Consider the following 20,438-nt stretch of genomic DNA (forward strand, 5'->3'; position numbering starts at 1 on the left):
TATGATAATTTATCGTGCAATATTATGGAAGGCAATGATCGAGCTCGGCGTACCCAAGAAACTAGCTGCAGTAACTCAAATGCGTGTAAGTAACTCCTTTGCACAAGTTAGAATAGGGGGAAAAATATCAAATGCTTTCTGCGTAAATTCTGGACTGAGACAGGGAGATCCGTTATCCCCATTGTTGTTTAACCTGGTCTTAGGATATGTCATGAGAAAAATTTATCCAAAAATCAAACCAGACATAACTGCTCGGGGAGCAAAAATCATACTCGCCTTTGCCGATGACGTAGACGCAATAGCACAATCAACATTAGAAATTAAGGATATTTTCTCGAGCTTTGAAGAAGCTGCATTAAACATCGTTCCAAAAATAAATGAAGACATGATCGTCTCAAAAAAAGAACGACGGCGAATAAGGCAAAATATTACTATAAACGATCATAACTAGATCATAGAGTGAGAAGTTGAAACGCGAATAATGGCATGAAACAGATCTTTCTTTGCAATGAAACATCTAATGAAGTCAAAACTTCTCTCACGAGGTGCAAAAATCCAGATATATAAGACCATAATAAGACCAGCAGTCGCGTATGGAAGCGAAACATGGACGCTAAGAAAAAAGAAGTAAATACATTGCTGGTGTGATATATGGCCCTTGTAGAGACAGCGTGATAAACGAATGGAGGCGCAGATACAATAACGAGCTAGAGTCTCTATTCGGAAAAGAAGATCTAGTCAGATATATAAAGGCTAATAGACTCAGATGGGCAGGGCATATGATACGCAGTAACGACAATCGCCTTATAGACAATGTGTTCTGGAAAAGGCCAGATGGAAGAAGGTCTGTAGAGCGGCCTAGAAAAAGGTGGAAAGGTGAAGTCAAAGAAGATCTAGAGAAAATGGGAGTGCGACAGTGGGAATTAGTGGCACAGGACCGACAAACATGGAAGGCAAAATAGTAAATGCGGCAAAGATTCACGAAGAGTTGTAGCTCCATTGATGATGATGATGATATTAAGAAAGTTGAAGGTTTTTTGTGTTTGGTATCTTATTGTATAGCGTAGAAGCAGGGAATCTCAAGCAGAACGGTACAAAAAACATTAAGAGTTTCCAAGGAGGAGTTGTGTCATCTCTATGTTGGGCATCCTTGGTAGATGGTCTTCTTAAAAATCTAATTTAATAGAAGGACAAAAATAAACATTCCTATAGAATATACTGCAAGCCCCTGTAGAAATAGTGAAGCACTGCAACTACCTCGGCGCATCTTTATAAATGAAGAATGGATTGCAAGTGCAAGATAGATATAAATAGTCCAGGATAGAGAAAGAAGGAAGAAAGAACTGAAGCATATGTCCAAATGCTAATTATTTCTTCTCTATGTGGAGTATTATTATCTCCTTCTAACCCTTCAAAAGCCTAATTATATAGTCTATAAAACACACGTACAGTTCTTGATTCATATCGTAGACATCTTTGCGACAGGACGTTAAGTGGGAATAGTGCTTCCCTTGTTCCTAGGATTTTACTGAATCCAAATTGTGAATCGCTGATGACTATGTCTAGTTTCCTTCATATCTATTATGCATCACTTTTAGCAGGATTTTTAGTGCGTGACTCATCAAACTTATTGTACGATAGTCAAGTGTGAATATTCTTTGCTAATTAGATATATAGGAATACTGATTCCGAAATCTGGAATTTCGTGCCTTTATTTTATGAAGTTGTAATTTTTTTTCGTTTGCAATATATCATTTTTATCCAGTCTCTAGTTTTACTGTACACATTTATTCTACGCTACTGTCGCTTTTTAGGGATCCTGTCTCCCCTGTCTCCTTTATCAGCGGATTTGCAATATCGATGACACGGGCAAACCCAGACTCATTCCGACTAATACTCCAGATTAAGATTAACTGTCGCAGTATCATTAAAAAAATTGGTTTTAGAGAAGTGAAACGAGACTAAATTGTGACAAATTCTCTCGAATTTCCAAGAGATAAAGTAATAAGGGGTAATTCGAGCGAACTGCCAATTATTTGGGAATCTTATCTAGGAATCGAGGAGTAGAGTCTAGTGATTCCGGTGATCAACGGCGTCGTTTTTTCTAATTTATTTTAATTTGAAATCGGGTCTATATAATATGGAGTACCTAATGGAGTTTATGCTTATATACAGGATGATCATTGTTGTGAGGACAGAGATAAAAAGCAAGTTTATAATTGTAGTAACTTTTTAAATAGTGAATGAAGTAAAGAAACACAGACTTACTCACAATCTTTTAATTACTTCGACGACCGGTTTCGATCTCTACAATATACAGATCATCTTCAGGTCAGCGTCTTGTAACGCCGACCTGAAGATGATCTGTAATATTGTAGAGATCGAAACCGGTCGTCGAAGTAATTAAAAGATTTTGAGTAAGTATGTGTTTCTTTACTTTATTCATTTAAAATGAACTCACATATGCAACCCATTCAAGATTTTTAAATAGTTTTTAAAAGCAACAGGTTCGTAATTGTAAATATTTCAGTATTGTAATAAAAAATTACATACCTATTTGGAAAATGTACCTAGCTAGTAGGTAATGCTTTTATTTACATAATTTGATTACCAACAAAATTTCTACCAATTTTCATCTAATATATTGCTTTTTTAGTCTATATTTTGTTGTATTTTAATATTTTAATTCCACAAGAATCAAACTTATTTGATTAAACTGAGAGAATAAGCAACTGTCAAAAAAATTTAAAACGTTTAGTTGGTGTATCTTCCCACATAGAATAGAATAGAATAGAAATATGCTTTATTGTCATGAAAAATTTAACAATTTTATAGACAAAGCTTACAAGAATCATAAATAAGAACAATAACAAATAACAAATAACAAATACAATTTAATAAATTGATATAAATCGTCTATATAAATAAAAATAATGAAGAGAAACAAAAAAAAAAGAGTAACAATCTATTGCAAAATTTAAAAAAAATTGCAAATTGCATAATCTACCTTAAGAAATTTAATAAGTTAAGTTAAGCTGCTGCATGTGACACTCAAATATAGATTAAGATTATACTTATAAATAAGAATACTGTACTTTCTTAGTCATTGGTTAAGAAGCTCTGCTGTTGAATAATATGGTCTTTCAAATAAATAGGCTTTAGTCATTTTACGGAACTTGGGGAAAGATGTTGCAGATTTAAGTTGTAGAGGGAGACGGTTGTAAAGTTTTTTTGCAGAATATAATATAGATTTCTTTACTAACTCACTGGACGGAATCAGTAAATAGATGTCAAATGTAGAATTTCTGGTAGAATAGTCATGTCTAGGTCTTACTGGAAAGACATGTAGATGTTTACGAATTAAGCAAACAGTTTCTAAAATATATAAAGAAGGTAGTGTTAGAATCCTTTGATCTTTGAAGTAGCTTCTGCAATGTGTTGTTCTTCTGAGGCCAAACAGATATCTTATTGCTCTTTTTTGTAATTTGCAAATAACATCAGATTGAACAGCCGTACCAGAACCCCAAAAAGGGAGACCATATCGAAGATGTGACTCGAACAAAGAAAAATATGTTATTTTGGAAGAGGCTAAATTCATTTCCTTCGAAACAGATCTTATTGCAAAGCAAGCTGAGAATAGTTTCTTGCTTAACACATCAATATGAAGGGACCATTTCAGATTGCTATCTAAAAAAAATACCAAGAAACTTTACAGAATCAACGATACTGATCTGGCTGTTATGAAGAGGTAAGGGTTGAAGAGCTCCTTTATAGGACAATGCTACTGTTTTATCTACGTTAAAAGAGATTAAATTTAAATCGGACCAGGATTTTATTGTAAGTAGATCAGAAGTTATAGTAGCATGAAGAGTTGCGATATTTGAGTTGCTCCAAGTGATACTGGTATCATCAGCAAAAAGAAAAACTTTTCCATCGATTTTTAAGCTAGTGATGTCATTAAAAAAGATAAGGAAAAGTAGAGGACCCAATACTGAACCTTGTGGTACCTCACATACAACATTTTTGAGACTAGAGTCTGTATCTTTAGCTCTAACCAGTTGTTTCCTATTATCCAAGTAAGATTGAAACCAGTTCGAAGAAATACCTCGAATTCCGTAGAAATCTAGTTTTTTTATCAAAATGTCGTGATTCACACAATCAAAAGCTTTGGCATAATCACAAAAAACAGTGGCAGTGTGCAGATTATTGTTTAATGCTTGATAAACCTCATGTAGTACAGAAAACATCATTCATATGTCTCAGTAGCTTAATTCTGCGTGCGGTGATTTCAAAAATCTAACAACCTGATAGACGCAGGTTCAATCCCCAAATGCAAATTTTTATTTTTTTTTATAAATTTTATGATTGTAAGTATATTTGTTATATTTTTTTTTCAGAAAATACGTATTTAGTTAAAAATTTTGTCAACAATAATTATTATTGTTCAGAAATCATTTCTTTGTTTCATTTTTTAATGTGTTTGCGTGTGTTTTAGTCTTTTATTTTTTTAATATTTGGTATTGTTTTAATAAAAATTTTTGGAAAGTAGTAAGTATTAAATTTAGTTTAATATTTAAGTAAAATATAAATAAACTGTTTAAAGTATATTAATTTCGTTGAAATCATATAATAGAAGTATAACTTTTTTTTCTTTTTCTTTTTTTTTCTCTGATTCTGGCCTTGGTTTAGAACTAGAACCTTTAGCCACGTAATTGTATAACTTATCACTAACTCAGGTGTAATGTGTAGTGTGTGTGTTGAGTAAGTGTCTTGTTACTTTTCAAAGTCGACGTCATTGTCTTTGCAAAGAGACGCTAATTGTATCTGAACGTCTGCGGTCCCTCTGGTGAGTGAGTATAACTTCTTACATGCGTACAAAGTACACACATATTCTTTTTTTAATCATTAAACCGTATTTTGATTTCTTGTCAAAAATTTATTTTGCAATGATTTATTTCTTAGTACAGACCCCTTGAAACACCACTAAAGCTGGACCTGTAAACGGAGCACATAAACTTGTGAAATAATTATTTCACGAACAATGAATAGAAATTAGTTACGTGATCTGGGAGTCATAACAAAACAGTACACCACCGGTCGGTGCTACCACTATAAAGTCTTTAATTCATTTCAGTTTCAGCTCTAGCTCGGCCACGATGCCATGTCGGCTAAATCTTATCCTGGTGCCGATCTAAGCTCCACTTTTGCATGCATGAAACTTATGAGACTGCTTTATTAGGAGCTGGTAACGGAGGTCTGTGTTTATGGAGGACAGGTATTAAAGGAAGTGGTTGAAATGTCGTCTATTCTCTCTCGGACCTTAGCATTATATTAATTTCGTTGATGTTTGTCTGCCGAGTTTTGTCGTCGGTATTCGGTACTAAATAAGTTCAATATGAAATTAGCATTATGAAAGAACTTTATGGAATATGGTCAAAGGGTTCAAGATATGAATATGACCCAGGAAATAGCGACAAAAATGTGAGCAGTTTGCCCGTAATATGACACAATATCTCGAATTTAGTAAAGCATTTAACTCAGATCTTTAGGAATTCTTAAAGGATAAAGGTTAAAGTAGGTAATATCCTGAAACTACGTCGTTCTTCGTCTTCTTCTAGTTTCATGACCGTTTTCGATCATTGGATATAATACAGAGTGGGTCAAAGAAAACAGTCCATCTCGATATTTGGCAGTATTTATTAGATTTTAAGGAAATGCTCCCTCCCCTCCAAATCGCCCACCCCTTATTTTTAAATAGGGAATAGGGGTCGTGTGCTAGGTCAGTTAAAAGTATTCAGAAATATTAACATTGGCATAATTATTAATATTATTAACATTGAAAAATTATTTTGAATTAAATGAATTGATACACAAAGAAGAATGTATGTGATTTATTTAACCCAAAATCCATTCCCATTCTACTGCTGACAGAAAACATTAAAAAAATGTTTATTTGATAAATAAACATTGTTTGTTGCTTAAATTCAATATTCAACCTACCAAAACGCAGATGTATGGCAGCTTGAACATTGAAATTAAGCAAAAAGCAATGTTTATTTATCAAAAAACATTTTTGTCTGTTTTGTGACAGCAGTAAAATGTATTTTGAATTAAATAAATTATATATATTCTTCTTTTTGTGTCAATTATTTTAATTAAATTTTTTTTCTTGGAAACCCTGTATAAATAATTATGCTAACGTTTATATTACTGAATATAGAATTGAATAACCTTTCAAATGAGCTAGCACACAACACCTATTCCCTATTTAAAAATAAGGGTGGGGTAAGTGAAATGGAGGGTGTTGACAAATGACAGATGTATGTACCGTAAAAATATGTCCCCCTTAGATCAAAAATCGACCTGTTTCGTCATTTCCTTAAAATCTAATTAATACTGCCAAAAATCGACGTGGACTGTTTTCTTTGGCCCACTCTGTATATACTATCATATTCGGTATCGTTAATTTAATGACAACAGACACAAAATAATCAAAATTTCATATGATTCTGAGAGTAAAAACACCTTCTGCTTCTGTATCGTGCCAAAATTTTGGGTTTGAATACAGTGTATTAACCTTTAGTTTTAAAATAGATATTTCAAATATTTATTCCCTTACCCTTATTATCTCTTTATTTATTATTAATCTTATGATTTATTCCTCTTTTTGTACTGTCTATTTCTTCATATTTCTTTATTTGTTTCTAATTACAGAACAATACCGATATCATCGGGACCGGTTCTATTTTGAATATGAAACGGAACTCGTAACGGACTGCCATATATTCGCTATTCGGCTTTTTCCCCACGTTGGGCGCCAATGTTTAACAATAGAACTACTACAGAAAGTTGGGTAGTTAATGTTACAATAAAGTATTACTCATCGCAAGAGATTATAGACGAAATAAAATTAATTTGGCACAGAAACACTGTGTTAAGTACCTAGACAAAAAACATTATAAAAACATTTGAGACTTCCATCTTAAGGGGGGAAATAGGTTTAGGAGCCCGATTTTTCATGTTTTTTGAAATTTTTTTTAGACAAAAAAAATATTTTTTTGTTTTTGCAACTTTGAGATCATTTTATACACATTCTAAAGTATATGTCTAATTTTTTTTAAGTTATTATATTTAAAAATAGAGCAGTTTTAGGCCGCCACCCATGGACGATCGCTGCACGAACATGACGCTTGCGTGATATGTAGAGGTCGTAATTTACGCCTAAAATCAAAAATCCAAAAATTTTTACGTTTATTACAAGTTTCTCTTCGATATGAACCTCAAATCGGCTAAAAAAAATCAAAAGTTTGAAAAATTACGCAAGTTTGAAAAAAAAACATCAATTTTTACCGTTTTTTTTTTCAGTTATTTGCCCTTAAAATACACCTAAAACCCATCTTTTATTCCGATAGGAGGTTCATATCGAAGATAATTTAATAACGAACAATAATCACTTTGGTTTTTTAAAATTGGTTTATTATTTTTTGAGCTAGACGTCACGCAAGCCGAAAAAAAGTCGTTTCGAGAAAAACGCGTTTGAAAAAAATCTCATAGATTGCGATCTACGTGAGTGTGCTCCGTATAAGTCTCATAACTTGGGAAGGACTTCGAATTTTGCTTTGAAATTTTCAGAACACATTCTTGAATAGTAATACTATCGATTCATGCTAGTTCCAAATATTCGAAATTTTGAAACCTCTAAACCTATTTCTCCCCTTAAGAGACTGACATGACAGAAGGGAAGAGGAGTTACCAATTGACAAATGTGTGGCACATAACTATCGAAATTTAACTGTGAGTAAATTTTGTATTGCGTTTCCACGCGGAGAAAAAAATAAGGATAAAAGATAATTAAAAAGAAAACGATAGAATATTTAGCGGATAACAGAGAGAGAGAGAGAGAGAGAGAGAGAGAGAGAGAGAGAGAGAGAGAAAGGGAGAGAGAGAGAGAGAGAAGACGCCAACTATTTTTGAAAGAAAAATAGTAAATCAGAACAAAAAGTTAGGAAATTGATCAAACTAATCTAAATTGGAATAGAATAACTATTTGAAAATAAAATAATATACATGTATCGTTTATAACGTTACCAACTTTAGCATATAGGGAATGAGACATCAGTTGAAATAGTTATGTATGTAGCGTTGCTAGTTTAGTTTTAAAATAGATTTTTTCCCTTATTTACATCTCATAAATTATACCTCTTTATGAACTGTCTATTTCCTCGTATTTCTTTATTTGTTTCTAATTACAGAACAATACCGATATCGTCGGGACCGGTTCTGTTTTGAATATGAAACGGGACTGGTAACGGGCTCTATTTTATGGGAATGGCATGTATTCGCTATTCGGGCTTTGTGCGACCAGGAACAATTACACGGGTTCACGATGATTAAGGACTGTTTAAATAAGGGATACAGCACACCCCGCCCTACAACAATGTGTTGTGTTCATAACTGACGGGAATACACATAAAAATACGCGGGGGCTATAAAAGAATCATTAGAGTTAAAAAATATACATTTCGTAAAGTATTATAGGTATTAAAATGAATGATATATGATGAAGAGAAAGAAGTTTTTTTTAATATGAAAAGTATTCGATGTGAGCATCTCGTTATAATATGACGGACGTCAGACTATGATGTTTCTGGAAAAAAGATGATTAATACTCAAGAAAATTTTGTAATAAAATATTTTTTTTAATCTAAGTGTCTATTTACTAGGGGCGGTCCGACAAATATTTACTTAGCCTACAAAAGAAAACCGATTAGTACATTCTTTTTCGGTTTTTGCCGTAAATTTTAAAGAAACGCATGGCTTGACATGAAATTTGGCATACGCATAGCTATAACATCTCAAAGAAAAAAAGTGATATGGTGCCGATGCCCTGAGGGTGAGTTTCACCCCATCTCGGAGATGAAAAAATATATGTCCAAAATATGTCCTGAACTGGATAAACTGACTAATTTTAAACAACTTTTGTTCTACAGAGTTTTTTCACCAAATCAATACTTTTCGAGTTACTTGCAAGTTGATATGTTAATTTTTTCAACAAAATAACCACGTTTTTAGACGGTTTTTCGCAAATAACTCAAAACGTAAGCATTTTGTCGAAAAAAATGTTCTTAGCAAAAACTTTAGCCTTAAAAAATTGAAAAAAAAGGTGTATGTATTAGGTCTCTATACCTAGCAAAAACATAGTTATAGCTAATGAAAAATAGGTTCATATTCGAAAAATTTCAAATAGAATAATTAATGTGAAATATCCAAATAATGAAGCATACTTTGGTAAAACACATTACAACTTTTTTAAAGTGTTTAAAAAAACTTTATTTCTGTTTTTATAAAAAAAAATTCTAGCATCAAATGTAAGCAAGTTACGCTCAAAATAAAGTTGGTCCCTTTTGTTTTGGCAAAACTAAATTGGGAAGGTCACCCCCCAATTAGCAACTTAAATAAAGTTAATCGTTACTGTTTCACAAGTTACTTTACTTATGTTGTGTTTATATGATCTGTAAGTTCCATCTTCAAAGTGCTTATTTTTAAAAAAAATTTGGTTTTAAAGTAAAATTTTTAAAAATTTTAATTTTGAAAAAATGCTTTTTTTGAAAGTAACTTAAAAATTGTTAGAGATACCAAAAATCTTAAACAATAAAAAAAGTCGGCTTTACTTTTCTGAATATTTTGTATTTTTTATTTTTCTGTAAGATAAAAATTGGTTAAGATTCGGTGTTTCTAAATTTGCATACACTCGTGATAAGTGACTCGTTCAAGCCCTTTTAACTACAGCTCTTTCAAAAATAAGGACTTTAAACCGATGAAACTTACAGATCATATGACTAAATAGTACATATGCGAGTAAAAAACTTGTGTGAAGTGGTAACAATTAAGTTCATTTGAAATGCTAATATTAGGGGGTGATTTTCCCGATTTCTTACCAAAAAAAGGGACCAACTTTATTTTGAGCGTAACTTGTTTACTTTTGATGCTAAAAATTTTATTAAAAAACAAAAATAAGCATTTTTTAAACACTTTAAAAAAGTTAAAATAAGTTTTCCCCAAAAAAGTGCTTCGTTTTTTGCTTATCGCACGTTAAAATATTCGATTTGGAATTTGACGAATATGAACCTATTTGTCATTAGCTATAACTCTGCTTCTACTAGATATAGTTGCCTAATATATACACCATGTTTTTCACTTTTTTACGTGCTATATTTTTGATAAGAATTTTTTTCGACCAAATACTTACTTTTTGAGTTATTTGCGAAAAACTGTCTAAAAACGTGGTTATTTTGTAGAAAAATTAACATATTCACTCGCAAATAACTCGAAAACTATTAATTTGGTGAAATACTTTATAGAACAAAAGTTGCTTAGAATTAGTGATTTTATCAATTGCCGGACTTATTTCGAACATATATTTTTCACCCCCAAAAAGGGGTGAAACTTACCCCTATGGCAAAAGCACACATCGGCACAATATCACTTGTTTTCTTTGACTTGTTAGTTATGTGTATGCCAAATTTCATGTCAATCCAAGCGGTTCTTTAAAATTTAGAGGTTTTGAAATATTTTACCTTCAAAGAACGTACTAGATAATTTTGGAAAAGTGGTGGTATTATATTTCTGAACATAATCTCCATTTAGCTTGATTCAATTGACCCAGTAATACTGAGGTCACCTAAGTGGGCTTCCGTGGCGGCGTTGAAATCCTCATTCCACTTAAATTTTTGCCCTACGAGTGACTTTTTCAAGTTTGCAAACAAAATGAAGAACAAAATGAATGCACGGGGCCAAATATGGAGAACACGCTGGATGTGACAGCAGTTCGTAGTCCAATTCGCCCACTTTGGCCATTACGACGGCGGAGGTGTAAGCTGGTTCATTGTCATGGTGGAAAAGCACTTTTTTATTGGCCAATTGGGACTGTTTTTCTTCAATTCGACGTCGAATCGCCCCAATAATTTGGCATAGCTCTATGACTGTTTTGCCTTTTTACAGGGAATCAGAATGTTGTTCTGATGCTATTTTCTTGTAGCATTTTTGTAATTAACTATTTTTAATGGGAAACAAGCCACAATTTTACTAAAAATGATTTTATTAACCTTCCGCCGTCCAAATCGGATGCCGTTGTCAAAATGGACGTCGAAACGTTATTAAAATCATTTTTTAGTAAAATTGTGGCTTATTCCCAATTAAAAATAGTTAGTTACAGGGAATAAATATAGATTACATCTTGTAAGTCCCAGAAAACGGTGACCATCACGTTTCCGGCTGATAGGACACTCTTCGTCTTCTTTGGATCACGTTTGCGGGATGACTTCTACTGGTTCGAAATATTCCTTGGTCTCTGGTGTCTACCAGTGAATCCATGTTTCGTCGGCGTTTATCAAACAACGTAGAAACTCGGATTACGCTTAAACAGCCTCAAACACTGCTCTAAAATGGTCTCATGGTTGTGCTTGTTGTCCTGATTGGGCAAACCACTTATCGCACTGACAGGTGTCTATGTATGCCCAAAATTTCATGCGGATATGACCCATGCGATCTTTCTTACTGAGATGCCTACTGCCTCAGCTATCTAGAGTACCTTCAGTCAGCGGTATGTCAATACGAGATTGATTCAACCAATTTTTGATTTCTTTTGATCATTTTCCTCTTAGTTCGAAAGTGAAAAACTGAAAGGAAAAATTTAAACAGAAAACTTCTTTCTTTATCTACAATTTTTTATCACGAAAAAATTCAAAAATTATGAAAGCCTTGATACCTAAGCTCAATATGTTGGACCTTAGAGTTGATAAACGAAACATAAATACTTTCGAGATGTTTCTTGGAGCCAAATATTAAGACTGCATGAAAGGAACAAAAATTAATACTCTTCATTACTTTGTTTTTCGAAAAAAAAAATAGATAGCAGTAAATCTTTTACAAAATATTGTTCATTACTTTGTTTTTCGAAAAAAAAAATAGATAGCAGTAACTCTTTTACAAAATATTTCCTCATCTTTTAAGTATTAAAATCAGATATAGTCATATACATATGTCGACACTAGAAAGGTCTATTTATGACATTCAACTACCTATAAAAGGTTAACAGTTATGAAGAACAACAAAAAGAAAAATAATTATTAGTATTTATTTACTCATCCCAACTTGTTTGGATGTCTACTTTAATACACAATATAATTTATTACGTCATGTATTTAAAAATTCAAAATGATAATATTTTATAGATGAAAATGGCGCCAGTTATTTATCAAGTCAAATCAATGCGGTAAAACTGTATTGCTCTAAATAGAAATTTTATTTTTATGTTCATGGTAGCCGCAATAAAAATTATTGTCGGTTTTTCAATATTTAAAATACTGACGATTATATGCCATTGGGTTCTATTTTTCCATGATTTAAAGCTTTGTCGGGCATGATATTTATGAATTTGAGTTAAAATTTAACTAAGCCTTACCCGCCGGCGCCGCACTAGTACCAATAGTCTAGGAAAGTGTTTCCCAAATTTTCGTAGATTGGGGACCACTTTTAATAAAAAATAGTCGGCGATCCCTTGTCTTATGACACCCAGTTCATTCGTGTAGAATATGTCAAGTTTTGCTTACCGTAGGTATTTACTATCGAAAAACTACGTGGTTATTGAGATGTCCTGAGAAAAACTTATTTCGTTGTAAAATGGAAAAGGCAGTTTTTGTTTTTATTCGATTCTGAGTTGGACCACCATCTCCAGATAGCTATTTCTGCCTCTCAGGCGTTATCGATGGAGCTATGTAGTCACAACTCTGAATCGAACACTAACAGGCTGCCTATTTAAGGAAAATTACCGCCAATGCAATAATTTAGTGATGTTGATTATAGTTACTTTCGAGTATTCGTTACAAATCGTTACTTTTGTATAAAGCAATCATTTACATACTCTAATGGAGCAATCATACTCCAAAAAAATTTTTGGAGTTCTGAACTCGATATTTAATTATTAAAATTAATTATAAAAAAATTAAAATTACTGAAAAGAAATATAATGTATGTGGTATTTTTGAAAAGGTAATCGAACGACCTTTAAAATGAGGTATCACTCAACCCCCCTTTCCATTAAAGATTTTGGGGGTTGTGTCCGCCCCCGCTAGAGGGTTAGTGTAATTTAGTTGAAAACTGGTCTATAAAATGTCCCCCTCACAAATAAATTTGACGTGTTTCTGCATATTTTTCAATTTTTTATAGGGACCAAATTATAGAGGTGTCAACTTTTTAAATTGACACCCTATAGGTATTCCGATATAACAACGACCTTCACCGATCTGTTTAAGGGATAAAAATGATTTGATTACTATGATTACTTTTTTTATTTGAGTACCGGTAATCATATCGAAAATCGTGTTTCTCAGTAGGTAGGTATTTTGTATAGGTATTCCGTCACACCCTTAAAACGCGTCATACCGATAACGATATTCGATAACACTCGATATATTACCATAACGTAAAATACCGGTCCCGTCCGTTACTCGCTCTGATACGATTGGTGCGAAATAACGAAGTAATCAGAGTAATCAGAGTAATCAAAGTAGATACAATAGTCGTTACTCGCTCTAATACGATTGGTACGAAGTAATCAAAGTAGATACAATAGTCTTTACTCGCTCTAATACGATTGGTATCAAGTAACGAAGTAATCAAATTCGATACAATAGTCGTTACTCGCTCTGATACGATTGGTATGAAGTTGAGACCCAGATAATTGAAATAATACTCGAGAAAAATATTTCAATCAACTATGATAGCTATCGTCTACCCTAGACTAGCTCAATCTCCCAAGTTGTGAGTCCACCTTGTCCTAATCAAAAACATGAACAATGAAAATGCAGAATGGAGCAAATAAAACAATAATATTTAACTAATCATGTTTATTTTTCATAAAAGACATAATTAAAGTATCAAAAAAATAATTTACAAGACCTTGCCGAAACTTTACAGATCAGAGATTATACTTATCGATGGCACTTGGTATCTGTCTGCGGGTTCTTGGTGTCTTGCTGTTGTTCTGCAACGGGCTCTAGCGACGTGGATGTTCTGGCCACCAGGCCTACAGGTGTTGGATGGTTGTTAGGAGTCTAGTTACTGCTGCATTGATGTATCGCCGGCGACATTAGGGGCTCCAGTTTCGGGGAGTCTCCCACGAGGTGAAGGGTTGATCAGTTTTTGCAATATGTCCAGAAAACTAGAATACATACATACAGGTACATTAGACACCAAGAATAAATGAAAGATATCCTTGCCATTCCAAGAAATAATCCAGAAATGTTGCAGAAAGGCAAGGTTATACAAAATGAATAGTATTAAATAATGTTAGTAGTTAAATAGTTGTGGATTACTACACACATATGAAGATAATAGATAATATAAAAATTTTACCATGTGGTACAACAATAAAAAGTACGAAAAGTAAGGTTAGATAGGAACATAAAAAAGATTACGGATATAGGCTTACAAAAATGTGTACATTTATATTTAAACACTTACCCCAATTAAGAACGTCTGTTTGAAAATGTGGCTATGAGGCCAGACATTGCCTTAAGTAGATTTTAGAATTTAATGAAAAAATATTCTTCATTTTGACAAAGAGAAAGGGTTTGACTTGACATTGACAGAGTTCGTGAGTGGGGGCTTAAAATTTGAAACGAGAGACGACAGTGCAAAGGTGGCTATGACAGTGCGAAGTCACTGTCATGAACCACAGAACGATTGAATAAGAATGTGAATTCTGAGATAGAACAAGAATGTTGAGATATGCCTATAAATACCGAAAGAGGGCGCCAACCAATTTTTAACGGGAAAAAAGGTAAAACAAATAGAAGAGGATTATTATTAAAGAATTATTAAAGAAAATAGAATAAAATAATTATTTGAAAATAAAATAGCAAAGATGTGACGTTTGTAACGTTACAAAGTAAAGAAGTAATCAGAGTAATCAAAGTAACGATTTGTGTCTCTGTATAGTAATCGTTACTTTCGGTATTCGTAAGTAACGAGTACTTTGTAACGAATAGTTACTTTTCAACATCACTACAATAACTCTCGTAAAACGAGGAAGACGGAAAGTCCCAAATACAAAGTTTACTACAATTAAACAATTAAAATAATTGAAATAAAAATAATAAACAATATTTTAAATCTAAGACTTTTGGCTAAGAAACTGCTTTCTGGCTGCATCCCGTATCTCTGGATTTTACAATATATCAGCACAGAGACGACGAATATAGAAAAAAGCAAATAAAGGACACCGTTACGTATTTACTCTCTTTTCTTCTAGGAAAAGGACCGAAGGACAGTTCCAAGTACTCAAATCTGAGTAAAGATAAAAAATGGAAAAGGCTGTTTTTGTTTTTATTCGATTCAGAGTTGGACCACCATCTCCAGATAGCTATTTCTTCCTCTCAGGCGTTATCAACGAAGCTATGTAGTCACAACTCTGAATCGAACACTAACAGGCTGCCTTATTTAAGGGAAATTACCGCGATTGCAATAATTCCACTTTTGAGAAGCAAATCAGCGACATCTCTCGTTGTATTATATGGACAATAGGTTGGTCTTAAGATAAGAAATCTAAAAACATTCAGAAAGAAATAGATATTATTTCCATCCTATTCATTATTTATTTTTAAATTGAACTATTTTTATTTCTATGAAACATTTTTTAATTATTTTCTTTTTATTTCAGGTGTGTATTTAGAAAATCTAGAACAGACATACTATCTGTAAGTATTACTATAAAGTTTACTACACATTATAGGAAACTAGTTTTACTATTTTTACTTATAGCATAAATCTTCTTCTTCTTCTTCTTCTACTTCAGCACATGTTGATCCACGACTGCACATAAGCCTCTTTCTGTCGGTGATATATTTGATATCATTTATCCACGTCATCTGCGATCTGCTTGCTCCTCTACTGTTTTCTCTTGTCTTCCAATTTTTTGCTCTCTGCGTCCATTTTCGGTGTTATTTCAATCAACATGTCGGATTCACTGTCACTTGTAGGCTATTGATTATGTTCAAAATAAGATAGATAAAAGGAACTACAACGTTAACAGAATTTTATCATCTCATATGGTCAACGGACATCTAAATAAAAAAAAACCGTGGAGTGCTATCATTTAAATGGGTGCGTTTTTGAGAAAGGGGTGAATTATTCCCTAGGCACAGGGTGCATTAGGTTGAGTTCTATGCACTTTTGGTACAAGCACGTCTACAGGAAAATTGTTCCAGGTTAAATTTACTATCAAAATATCACATTTTAAAGTCAAATATACTTTTTTTACAAAAATATATTCAAAAGAAAAGCAAGAAAAAAACACGAAAGAAAGCAATTTTGTTTTTTGGCCCATAACTTTTTTCCACAGGGATATACAGTCCCTGGCCATATTATTAGATGCACTATAAGATTTTATAAAAAAAAGTAATTATGAGGTGATAATAAATAGGTTTTTTGTATGTACCAGACACAATGTCTGGTACAATGTCTTATTTTGTTGTCCATTTAATTGTCTAGTTTTTATCACAAACTAATCATCATTATTAATTAACAAATATGTATTTATTGACTCTTGAAAAAAACAAAAATAACGACAATTAAATGTTAAATATTTTGTTGAGCCACCTTTAGCCACTATTAGAGCTTTAATTATGCGCGGCATACTATCACTGCAAACCTGTACTACGATACCTGTAAAATTAAAGCTCTAATAGTGGCTAAAGGGGGCTCAACAAAATAACATTTAATTGTCGTTATTTTTGTTTTTCTTCAAGAGTCAATAAATACAGATTTGTTCAATAATAATGTTGTTTTATTTGTGATCAAATATGGACAATTAAATGGACAACCAAACAACATACATTGTGTCTGGTACATACAAAAAACCTACGTAGTATCGCCTCATAATTAACATTTTTTATAAAATCTTATAGTGCATCTAATAAATCGGCCAGGGACTGTAGGTATAGGCATTGCTTTAGCGAAATAGCTATTTGTATAACAAGGGAGGAAAGTGCTATTTTTCCTCCCGAGAATGAAGTTTACTGCCCGACGCGTAGCGGAGGGCAGTAATCATTCAAGGGAGGAAAAGGCACTTTACTCCCATGTTATACATATGGTTTTTCCACCTTCCTCAAATAACAAGTCATTTTTTCATTTTTACTTAATTTATTTATGTAACTAACCAACAAAATTTATTAGAACTAAAACTAACAAGTAGGTACAATATAACTGTCAACTGTCAAATATAAGTCAAATTATTAATGTAAACATTGTTAAATCAGAATAACAATTTACTGTTTTTTACTATTCTGCAACATACAGAGTGTTTTTAAATAAACCTTAAAATGTATAGATACTTACGTAATAGAAAATAGATATTGTACAGGGCGTCAATAAGTTATATTTCATGAATGAAATACCATGGCGTCACTTTTACTTTTCCTCCCTAGGGAGGAAAAATATTTTCCTCCCTAGGGAGGAAAAGTACAACTTTGCTCCCTACAATCAGGTCCGGAAAAGTATACTTTCGGTAGAGGTAGGTGGAAAAATACCTTCCATCCTTCCTCTTTAAAATGAAGTTTGGAAAAAGTCTCTAGGATTTACAGTTTCCGAAATATGATTTTTCAAAGATCGCCACTCACAGTTCTGTACACATTGTTCTGTAACTTTTTTTCTCCACATTTCTAGGTATATGCATTATGCAATGGTACATTTAGTAGAAATAGAAGTCAATTACCTTTAAAATGGTCTATTGTATCAGATTATACGGCTCTTTTAAGCAAGCTATGCTTTTTTAAGGTTTTATACTTTTAATGAATTTTTGATATTTTTAATGATTATTTTTTAAATTTCTCATTATGACTTTTTTCTTGTACATTTAGGTATATACATTGTGGAATAAAAAAGCTTATTTTCTTTACTTTAAAATGGTGTATTGCAAAAAATTCTAGGACTATTTTTAAACAAGATATCCGTAGAATATCCAAGGGTATCCGTAATTTGAAAAAAATTTTTAATTTTTTTTCAACTAGAAGAATATAATTGCATATTATAACATAATTTTTATTTACAAATAACTTTTCTTAATAACACTTTTTGATATTGTGAAATGTAACAAAACATGCGTTGTATTTACATTGCTCGTTTAAAATACCTCTCACACTGTTACTGTACTAAATCGTAGAGTTAAATAAGTTATTCTGCTTGAAATAAAAAGCTGTATACTTCTGTATACAAAACGAATAGGTTGTCCATTCTCTTTGCTTCTGCAAATAAACAGAGAGGTGGTTAAACTAAGGTAAAAAGAAAACTAAGCTTCTATCAGATCCAAACAAAGCATTCATTCGCACATAGTGTTATAATTTGCGGTTTTCATTCCAGCGGAACGGTGTTCAACATAAATCAGGTTGATAAAGTGGCCATATCAAGGCTATATTTATCCTGGTTAAGCAGTTTACGGCTAAAATTGTAAGACTGGGCGCTATTAATACAGGGAAGGATTAACGTTATTATCGCCGAGCCGGACGATGTCCTAACCCTCCGGAATTAAATATAAGGGAAGTAAAATGTTAGGGTCGTTGTTGCTCGTATGTTTTGCTCACTTTTTTTAATGTTTAATGGATGAGTTGTGTATGTATATGCGAATTTGTTTTTCTAAAGGATAAATCTGGCCAATTTAGTTATTTTGCCCTTTTGTACGCTCGTTTCGGAGTTTATTTATTTAGGTAACCTTTTTTGTACGTCTCAATGTGAGTTATACTTTATAACTTTATAAATACGTTCAACAGATCCTCTACGAAAAATACTTAATGCTCTCGTATACAGGGGGCGGCATTAATATGAGAAATTATTAATTTCTCGTAAGATATACAAAAAAAAATTGTTTAAAAGTTTAGGCCTAGGTAGAACGTATCACCAGAAATCACTAGAAATTGCCAGAAATTTCCTGATTCACGACAAACCGACAAACAAGAAGAGGCGCTTTTAAAAGTTTACTAGAAAGGTTCCAACGGACTGGACACGTAGATTGCAAGAAATCTGATCGAACAAAAACCATTTTAATTGAAGAAAATAAATTAAAAAATGTAATCCGTATGCTGGGGCCACAGTAACGTCTAATGCCGTTAATTAACGCATTATTTGCTATATCTATAATGCAATGGTTACTGTGGCCCCAGCGTTAGTGTCACTGATAATCCACGTATTAGTACGTACGAGGGAATTTCAAAATGCTTTTGACATTAGTGGTAGTAGTGTTTGAATTATTGAATGTACATATACATGACGACACTCCAGTACATCCCAATTTTTTGTTAATGAAAATTTAATTGACAATTTTTCTAGGAGATGGGTTAGAAAGGAAGAAGCCAGAAAGTGGCTTCCACGATCTCCAGAGTTAAACTCTAAGATGTTTGGTTTTTTATACCATGTATAAACGATGTTTCAGTTGTATGGCCGAGTATTAAAGAAAAGGGTGGAAAAAGAAATCCAGGACATGGAAGAACAAAGTGGTTTCCGCGCCGGTAGATCGTGCGCAGATAACATATTCGTGATACAACAAGTACATAATAGAGAAAAGAAAAGCCAGGAATCTGTCTACTCACCTAACATTTATTGATCTGAAAAAAGCCTACGACACGGTATTTTTAAAGAAACTTATTTAAACTTTGACGACGATAGGCGTAAGTTAAGCATTTGGGCGAGCAATTAAAAATATGTATCAAAACCCGAAAAGGTGCATTAGGCAGGGAAAATCTATGTCGCAGCCATTTCCTGTTACAAAAGGTCTTAGGAAAGGGTGCTGCCAACACTATTTAAAATCTACATCAGAAAGCTCTAAAGCAATGGAGGAAAACAGTTGCTGGGATGGGAATAATGATTGAAGGGAACTACTTAACAAATTTGTTGTTTGCTTATGACCAAGTAATTCTTGCCAATAATGAACATGATACAGATTATATGCTAAGAAAGTTACAGATCGAATATGAAATATGGATCCTATGTATGAACATGGAGAAAACGGAATATTTGAGAGTAGGAGAGGAAACCGAAGATCCGGAATTGGAGTTAAGAAGAATTAGAAAATGTAAGGAATATACATATTTAGGAAGCATAATATCAGAAGAAGGGACTACAAAAAGAGACATATAGCATAGGATACAGCAAGGAAGGAAAGCAACTCGTATTTTAAATGGTCTACTATGGTCAAACAAGGTGAACTTGAATACAAAATTAACCATCTACAGAACAATTGTGGAACCTATTCTAACTTATGGGGCAGAGTGTTGGCAAATCACAGGAAAGGATAAAAAATATAGAAGTAGCGGAAATAGATTACTTACGTAGAGCATGCAGGATATCTAGATTAGAACACGTACCAAGTGAGGAAATTAGACGACGGA

General features: G+C 32.8%; 1 protein-coding gene and 1 long non-coding RNA gene across 2 annotated transcripts in view; one reads left to right on the forward strand and one right to left on the reverse strand.

The window, feature by feature from the left end:
- Positions 1–20,438, forward strand: part of LOC114331806 (roundabout homolog 1-like) — a 776,276-nt gene that overhangs the window by 499,670 nt on the left and 256,168 nt on the right. The window lies entirely within an intron of this gene.
- Positions 13,893–14,937, reverse strand: LOC126890639 (uncharacterized). The gene is made up of 2 exons (XR_007700394.1): positions 14,524–14,937; positions 13,893–14,221 (listed from the first exon to the last, which is right to left on the reverse strand). It is a non-coding gene; the product is annotated as an uncharacterized LOC126890639 (long non-coding RNA).

The sequence above is a fragment of the Diabrotica virgifera genome, chromosome 8, assembly GCF_917563875.1.
Source record: "Diabrotica virgifera virgifera chromosome 8, PGI_DIABVI_V3a".
In the NCBI taxonomy this organism is placed as follows: Eukaryota; Metazoa; Arthropoda; class Insecta; order Coleoptera; family Chrysomelidae; genus Diabrotica; species Diabrotica virgifera.